The sequence below is a fragment of the Bubalus bubalis genome, chromosome 5, assembly GCF_019923935.1.
Source record: "Bubalus bubalis isolate 160015118507 breed Murrah chromosome 5, NDDB_SH_1, whole genome shotgun sequence".
NCBI lineage: Eukaryota > Metazoa > Chordata > Mammalia > Artiodactyla > Bovidae > Bubalus > Bubalus bubalis.
In genome coordinates, this window is record NC_059161.1 from 108673625 (window position 1) to 108682670 (window position 9046).

At 41.3% G+C, this 9046-nt stretch overlaps 1 pseudogene; it reads left to right on the forward strand.

The window, feature by feature from the left end:
* Positions 1 to 6125: 6125 nt before the first annotated feature.
* On the forward strand, positions 6126 to 7057 carry LOC102410160 (annotated as a pseudogene).
* The last annotated feature ends 1989 nt before the right edge of the window (positions 7058 to 9046 follow it).

Sequence of the window (9046 nt, forward strand, 5' to 3'; positions counted from 1 at the left end):
AAGCAGAAAGATGACCCTCCCAATAGAAGGAAAATTAACACACCTGGGAGACAAAAACATAATTCCCAGCCACAGGTGCAAACCAAGACACTAATTGCTCCTTTACTAAGGTCTCCAGTCTCTGAAGTGACTGCCTCCCAGGAAAAGTCCTGCCCATATATATATATATGGCACTTCTTGTTTCTTCTCTTTATATATATATATATAAAGGCTCCCAAGTCTCCTAAGCTCAGGGACCCATTTTTCATGACAATGCTGATCCCTTTGAGTAAATTTAGGACTAGATGTAAATCCAAATGGTCCTCTCATTTTCTGATATTTACTTCCCAACTGTTGAAACCAAGGCATCCTCTATAATTTTCAGAGGACTCTGATCCATTTTTCCTCAGCACAGGTACTTAATTATGACTTACAGAAATTGTATAAGAAATATATTTCTTCCATAAACTCCTGTTTCTAATGCATTCTATTTGCAACTCTGTATTTATCTTCATGTCTAAGTGGTTTTTCTTCATGTGTTGTGTTCTTATGGGCAACAATCCTGAGCCTCTGATGGTCTGGTAGAACTGGAGGTAGTAACTGTAGTGACTGATATCAAATATGGGGTCATGTTTTCTCATTTTATATTATTAGATGATTATGGAAATCAATAACTAAGTCAATGCTTTCTAGGATTTTCCCATCAGCACTCCACTAAGTAAATGGCATTCACTCTGTACTGCCCTGTAAAACACTTTGTTTCCTGATAATGGTATATTCCAGATGGATTTTCTCTTAACATGCTTCTTATTGTTTTCAGAGGTGGAAATTGAGTAGAAGAGAATATGTTAAGATATTTCAATCTATTGTTGCTACCTAAAGGAACTTTTGCTGCTTCATAATAAATGGAAATGATATTCAAAAGTCTTAGATATCTCTAATTCTCTCTCTTCATTAGTTATTATGAAGTTAACAATTTAAACAATAACTTAAAATGTAAAGCTTATAAATGCAATGCAGGTTTTCTTGTCTTCACACCATATCCTTAGGATTTAAAGATTCTTGGATCACAAAAAACTGTGGAAAATTCTGAAAGAGATGGGAATACCATACCACCTGACCTGCCTCTTGAGAAACCTATATGCAGGTCAGGAAGCAACAGTTAGAACTGGACATGGAACAACAGACTGGTTCCAAATAGGAAAAGGAGTACGTCAAGGCTGTATATTGTCACCATGCTTATTTAACTTATATGCAGAGTACATCATGAGAAACGCTGGGCTGGAAGAAGCACAAGCTGGAATCAAGATTGCTGGGAGAAATATCAGTCACCTCAGATATGCAGATGACACCACCCTTATGGCAGAAAGGGAAGAGGAACTAAAAAGCCTCTTGATGAAAGTGAAAGTGGACAGTGAAAAAGTTGGCTTAAAGCTCAACATTCAGAAAACCAAGATCATGGCATCTGGTCCCATCACTTCATGGGAACTAGATGGGGAAACAGTGGAAACAGTGTCAGACTTTATTTTTCTGGACTCCAAAATCACTGCAGATGGTGATTGCAGCCATGAAATTAAAAGATGCTTACTCCTTGGAAGAAAAGTTATGACCAACCTAAATAGCATATTCAAAAGCAGAGACATTACTTTGCCAATAATGGTCCGTCTAGTCAAGGATCTGGTTTTTCCAGTGGTCATGTATGGATGTGAGAGTTGGACTGTGAAGAAGGCCTAGCACCGAAGAATTGATGCTTTTGAACTGTGGTGTTGGAGAAGACTCTTGAGAGTCCCTTGGACTGCAAGGAGATCCAACCAGTCCATTCGGAAGGAGATCAGTCCTGGGATTTCTTTGGAAGGAATGATGCTAAAGCTGAAACTCCAGTACTTTGGCCACCTCATGCAAAGAGTTGACTCATTGGAAAAGACTCTGATGCTGGGGGCGGGGGGGGGCGGGATTGGGGGCGGGAGGAGAAGGGGATGACAGAGGATGAGATGGCTGGATGGCATCACTGACTCGATGGACGTGAGTCTGAGTGAACTCCGGGAGTTGGTGATGGACAGGGAGGCCTGGCGTGCTGCGATTCATGGGGTCACAAAGAGTCAGACACGTCTGAGCGACTGAACTGAACTGAACCCCTAGATAAGAAATATAGTTACTGCCAGAGTTATTATTATTATTACAGGAATCAAACGACACAACATATTTTAAAGTGCTACAGTGAAAAAAGTAGGTTACAACATTTTCTAAATACACATGTGCTTACACACATAGATACATGTATGTATTGAAAAAATGTAAAAATATAGTCTATTGTTATTCTCCAAGGAGCAGGGAAATGGCACTGTATTTTTGCTTATTTGTACTTCTGATTTTGTACAATGCACATGTACTGCCTTGGTAATTTTAAAAAATATATCAGAAATAATTGACAGTAAAATTTATCATTTGTGTCCAAAAATTCAATAAATTAAGATTACTAAATAATAACAAAGTGCTACACACAAGACAACCTACAGCAAAACAACATAGTTTACTGAAAACAAAATCAGACTGATAATCAGAAGTCTTGGGTTTTAGACCCAGTTCTGCATCTGTAGCTTATTTAACTTTTAGAGCTTCTGTTTCCTAGAGAATAGGAAAATAATACTGCCGAGGTCCAGACCCGGCTGATCCAGGGTATTTGAAGGAGAGATGGCGTCGGCGATTTATTTAAATATTAATTAGAGATATAAAGAGTAATAGAATGAGGATAGCTCAGTAGGAAAATTCAGTGGAGAAAAGAGGCTGAGTAGCTTGGTTTACACAGAAAATCAATATAACCTGTGACACCAGGTTAGCTCTGACCACGGAGGCTGCAGGTGCCCTCTCGAATAGCGGAAGGTGCCCCACCTTAGACACCTTCTCGAATGGGTCTTAGAAGCCCAGGCAAATAAATGGTCACAGAGGACCTCCATGCTCCAGATGGAAACTTCAGCCGGAACGTGAAAAGAAAGAATGACATGGGGAGACCAAGCTTTGGTGAGCAAGGCCCGTAGCTTTATTTTCAACAGGGCTTTTATACCCTAAATCACACATAGAGGATAATAGGGGATGTGAAATCATGCAAAGTCAGCAGTCTTTGATCCTTATTAAAAACTAGGGTTTCTTTCCACAAATTTATCGTATACAAATGGTTTAGGTGATTTACATCATCTTCTGGCCAGAAGGCTTATTAACATTTTATGACTCTTGACAAAGGTTTGTCAACCGTAAGACTTATTTTCTCTAAGAGTAATTATTTTAAGGTTTGGCACCATCTTCCAAAGGTATTAGATAAAATTGCATTCCTATAGGGCAGAGTTGTAATGGGTTTATAACAAAGGAAAGAATTTATTACCTTAAGGGTCTAAAGTTGCTAACACCAAGGCCACTACTTATTTTTTCTACATACCAACTATATTAATTAATATACATTCAAGGATACAATACAGGGGATGTGGAAACTTGGCAGCAAGCATTGGCTCATCAATGAAATCTTTTACTAGTTTTATTCTGACAGTTTCTAACTCTCTGAGAGGCTCTAAGCTATTTGAATATCTTAAGCTTCCTGTGCCTCTCGAGGCTAGGAGACTGTAAACAATCGTAGGCATAGCTGTAGGAGTCCGGGTAAACTTGTCAGGCGAGTTAGAGAGCTATCTGAGGGGTTTGGATTTAAACACTCCTAATTGCCCAGGAACTTATTAATTGTAGCTGTAAGTTAACTCTTTGTCAAAGAGAGTGAGATGGTGGTGGAGGACAGCCCCCAGTAAAGTCAGAGGTGAGAGCACAAAGCAATAAAGTAGGCAGACTCTGGTTTTTTGGGGGGTAGATGCTCGAGAATATCCAGGGAGACTCCTGAGGCTCGATCCCACCTTTGCGTATGACGAGCCTCCTTCCTCATGACCTTTGCCATGAGTGGAGTGCCTCTCACCAGCTCCCAGCATAATACAACATTCCTCTTTTTCATATGCTGTGCACAATCTAAGACATCAAGAATAAAGCATGTTCAACCACAACATTGCTTAGAGCTATAGGTGTGCAGATTGTAAGGCTACATGCTTGGGCCAAGGGAAGAGCTTATGATCAAAGAAAGCACTTTCAGTTCCCAGTCCTTGGTTATTAGGAGGTGTCTGAAAAGTCACTTCTTGTCTGGCACTTCAGTTTTCTCAATATGAAAGTGAAATGAAAATTCTATGCTAAACACATTTGTCTTTCTACTCAAAACTTTTCAGAGGAGTTAATGAGATTGATCTTTGGTGAGCATTACACAAAAGCTGAAAGTGAAAGTCACTCAGTCGTATCCAACTCATTGCATCCCCATGGACTGTAGCCCACCACGTTCCTCTATCCTTTTGATTTTTCAGGCAAGAATACTGGAGTAGGTTGCCATGTCCTCCTCCAGGGTATCTTCCCGACCAAGGATGGAACCTGTGTCTCCTGTGTTGCCTGCACTGCTAGGTTCTTTACCATCTCAGCCACCAGTGGAGGTCTTCCCCCAATGGGTCAGCTGGAAACGAATCAACCTGCAATGCCCGAGACACAAGAGACGTGGGTTCCATCCCTGGTTTGGAAGATCCCTTAGAGGAGGAAATGGCAACCCACTCCAGTATTCTTGCCTGAAAAATCCCATGAACAGAGGAAGTCTGGCAGGCTACAGTCCAGTGGATTGCAAAGAGTTGGACATGACTAAGCAACTAAGCACAGCAGCACACAAAAGTTAGTAGCTGTTTAATGAGCAATTAAAATAGTGCAAACTTAGGGTTTTAGCTTAAAACATAGATAGATAGAAACAGATATCAGGAAAGGGATATCTATAGGTATCATATCCTGCAATGATGATCCATGTTTTCTTACATCCATGTCTATAATGTCAATACTTGGTTGTTAAAGAGATAATGGCTTCATATTATGATCTGAAAATAAAAACAACAATAGTGAGAATAGCTATTGATTACTTCCTCTAGACCAGCAGTCCCCAGTAATTTTGGCACCAGGGACTTGTTTCATGAAAGACAGTTTTTCCACAGATGAGAGTCAGGGCAGGGAAGGGGATGGAATGGGGATGATTCAGGTGCATTGCATTTATTGTGCACTTTATTTCTATTATTAATACGTCAGCTCCACCTCAGATCATCAGGCATTAGATCCTGGAGGTTGGGGACCCCTGCTCTAGACAATACTAAGTGCCAGCACCAAGGCTTTACCACAGACAGATTAAATGAGAACTTCTGTGGACCAAAAGCAACCATTAATACATTTTAAATACTCCAGTTGATTATAATTATACAAAGTTGAAAATGATTGCTTTAGAGCCTGAAATCCAGGAAAAAACTAAGAAAGAATTTTTGACACCTAATGACAACTCACATTTTTTTATAGGAACTGACTTCTTGAAAAAAAAATTTTCTAACTATGCATTATCCCATATTATGTTTACAACTCCCATAGCTCTGGGTATCACTAATTTCTTCATTTTTAGATGCAGAAATTGACTTGTAACTCAGTGATCCTGTTGTAACTACCATATTCACCTAAAACTGCCTCAATTTGAGACAGGTTATCATATGTTCACATTCAGTCAGTATTCGGGCCTTGCACTGATGACAGGGGAATTTCATTTCTGAAGCAAAGTACATCTCCAACTACAAAATATGAATGCTAGAGCTTATTACCTACAGGACTGAGGTCCTCAGACTTGAACCTGCCTCAGCCTCACCTGGAGACAGTATGGTACACAGATCAGTGGGCCCCATCCCAGAGTTCCTGACTTGGGACATCTGGGGTGAGGACTGAGAATCTGCATCTCCAATGTCTTCAGGTGAGCAAGCAATGCTGGAGCAGGGACTAGACTTTAAGACCCACTGCTCCAGGATATTTCAGAGACATGAATGTGATAAAAGTTCTGGATCTTGCCTCATTCTCCTTCTCATCTCTATGACATTTGAAATACTCAGGGTCTCGTCTTCCTCCCAAAATAAACAGCAGCATAAGGGATAATTCATTCCACAGGATCCCAGATTCACTTAGCTGGCCCTTAATGCTCAAAACTAACTTCACCAAGCAGTGCAAGAAGCAGCCTTTCAGGTAGTTCTTCTCTCTCATCCCCACAGGACCCCCAACCAGAATGAATGGCTGCAGAAAATCACTCTACAGTGACAGAGTTCATTCTTCAGGGTTTGACAGAGCAACCAGAGCTCCAGCTCCCACTCTTATTCCTCTTCCTTAGGATCTACTTGGTCACCATAATAGGGAACCTGGGCGTGATAACACTGATTTGTCTAAATGCTCAGCTCCACACTCCCATGTACTATTTCCTCAGCAGCCTGTCCTTTGTGGATCTCTGCTACTCCTCTGTCATTACCCCTAAGATGCTGGTGAACTTTGTGTCAGAAAAGAACATCATCTCCTATGCAGGGTGCATGGCCCAGCTCTACTTGTTCCTAGTTTTTGTCATTGCTGAGTGTTACATGCTGACAGTGATGGCCTATGACTGCTGTGTTGCCATCTGCAGACCGTTGTTTTACAACATCAACATGTCTCATCAAGTCTGCTCCCTGCTGATGGTTGAGGTTTATGCCATGGGGTTCATTGGCTCAACTATAGAGACTGGCCTCATGCTGAAACAGTCCTACTGTGAACGCCTCATAAGTTATTACTTCTGTGAAATCCTCCCCATGATGAAGCTAACATGCTCTAGCACCTACCATGTTGAGATGACAGTCTTCCTTTTGGCTGGATTCAACATCATAGTCACCAGCTTAACAGTCCTAATTTCCTATGCCTTCATCCTGTCCAGTATCCTTCACCTCAGCACCACAGGGGGAAGGGCCAAAGCCTTCAGCACGTGCAGCTCCCATCTTGCCGCTGTGGGGATGTTTTATAGAACAACTGCCTTCATGTACTTGAAACCCTCCACACAGCCAGTTCCCTGGCCCAGGAGAACATGGCCTCCATGTTCTACACCACAGTGATCCCCATGCTGAACCCCCTGATCTACAGCTTGAGGGATAAGGAGGTAAAGGCTGCCATGCAGAAAACTCTGAGAGGAAAACTGTTTTAAGACAAATGTTATTATTATTCTTTCTCAGTTTTAGAAATAAGTTGTTTGGGATCCCAGATGGAAGCCCTGTGAATGTTCACCCAGCTGGGATGGAAAACTGCCCCTTGTCTGGGTGACTGGGTGACTGCTCCTGCCTCCTTCCCTCTTTCTTCCCACCCTCTCTTTCCTCTCATTTATGTTTGAATCCAGCTGATGTTGAGTTCAAGTTTTCTCTCATTGAGAAACATTTTCTCTATTCTGACACTGAAAGATGAACTCCCCAGGTCGGTAGGTGCCCAAAATGCTTCTGGAGATCAGTGGAGAAATAACTCCAGAAAGAATGAAGAGACGGAGCCAAACCAAAAAGAACACCCAGCTGTGGATGTGACTGGTGATGGAAGCAAGGTCCGATGCTGTAAAGAGCAATATTGTGTAGGAACTTGGAAGGTTAGGTCCATGAATCAAGGCAAATTGGAAGTGATCAAACAGGAGATGGCAAGAGTGAACATCGACATTTTAGGAATCAGAGAACTAAAATGGACATGAATGAGTGAATTTAACTCAGAGGACCATTATATCTACCTTTGTGGGCAAGAATCCCTTAGGAGAAATGGAGTAGACATCATAGTCAACAAAAGAGTCCAAAATGCAGTACTTGGATGCAGTCTCAAAAACGATAGAAGGATCTCTGTCCGTTTCCAAGGCAAACCATTCAATATCACTGTAATCCAAGTCTATGCCCCGACTAGTAATGCTGAAGAAGCTGAAGTTGAACGGTTCTAAGAAGACCTACAAGACTTTCTGGAATTAACATCCAAAAAAGATGTCCTTTTCATTATAAGGGACTGGAATGCAAAAGCAGGAAGTCAAGGTATACCTGGAGTAAGAGGCAAATTTGCCTTCGAGTACAGACTGAAGCAGGGCAAAGGCTAATAGAGTTCTGCCAAGAGAATGCACTGGTCAAAGCAAACATCTTCTTCCAACAACACAAGAGAAGACTCTACACATGGACATCACCAGATGGTCAACACTGAAATCAGATTGATTATATTCTTTGCACCCAAAGATGGAGAAGCTCTATACAGTCATCAAAAACAAGACCAGGAGTGGACTTTGGCTCAGATCATGAACTCCTTATTGCCAAATTCAGACTTAAGTTGAAGAAAGTAGGGAAAACCACTAGACAATTCAGGTATGACCTAAATCATATCCATAACGATTATACAGTGGAAGTGAGAAATAGATTTAAGGGACTAGATCTGATAGACAGAGTACCTGATGAACTATGGACTGAGGTTCGTGACATTGTACAGGAGACAGGGATCAAGACCATCCCCATAGAAAAGAAATGCAAAAAAGCAAAATAGCTGTCTGAGGAGGCCTTACAAATAACTGAGAAAAAAAAGAGAAGCCAAAAGCAAAGGAGAAAAGGAAAGATATAAGCATCTGAATGCAGAGTTCCAAAGAATAGCAAGGAGAGATAAGATAGCCTTCCTCAGGGATCAATGCAAAGAAATAGAGGAAAACAACAGAATGGGAAAGACTAGAGATCTCTTCAAGAAAATTAGAGATACCAAAGGAACATTTCATGCAAAGATGGGCTCAATAAAGGACAGAAATGGTATGGACCTATAACAGAAGCAGAAGTAAATAAGAAGAGGTGGTGAGAATACACACAAGAACGGCACAAAAAAAGATCTTCACAACCTGAATAATCACAATGGTGTGATCACTCACCTAGAGCCAGACATCCTGGAATGTGAAGTCAAGTGAGCCTTAGGAAGCATCACTATGAACAAAGGTAGTGGAGGTTGTGGAATTCCAGTTGAGCTATTTCAAATCCTAAAGGATGATCCTGTGAAAGTGCTGCACTCAATATGCCAGCAAATTTGGAAAACTCAGCAGTGGCCACAGGACTGGAAAAGTCAGTTTTCAAGCCAATCCCAAAGAAAGGCACTGCCAAAGAATGCTCAAACTACCGCACAATTGCACTCATCTCACACGCTAGCA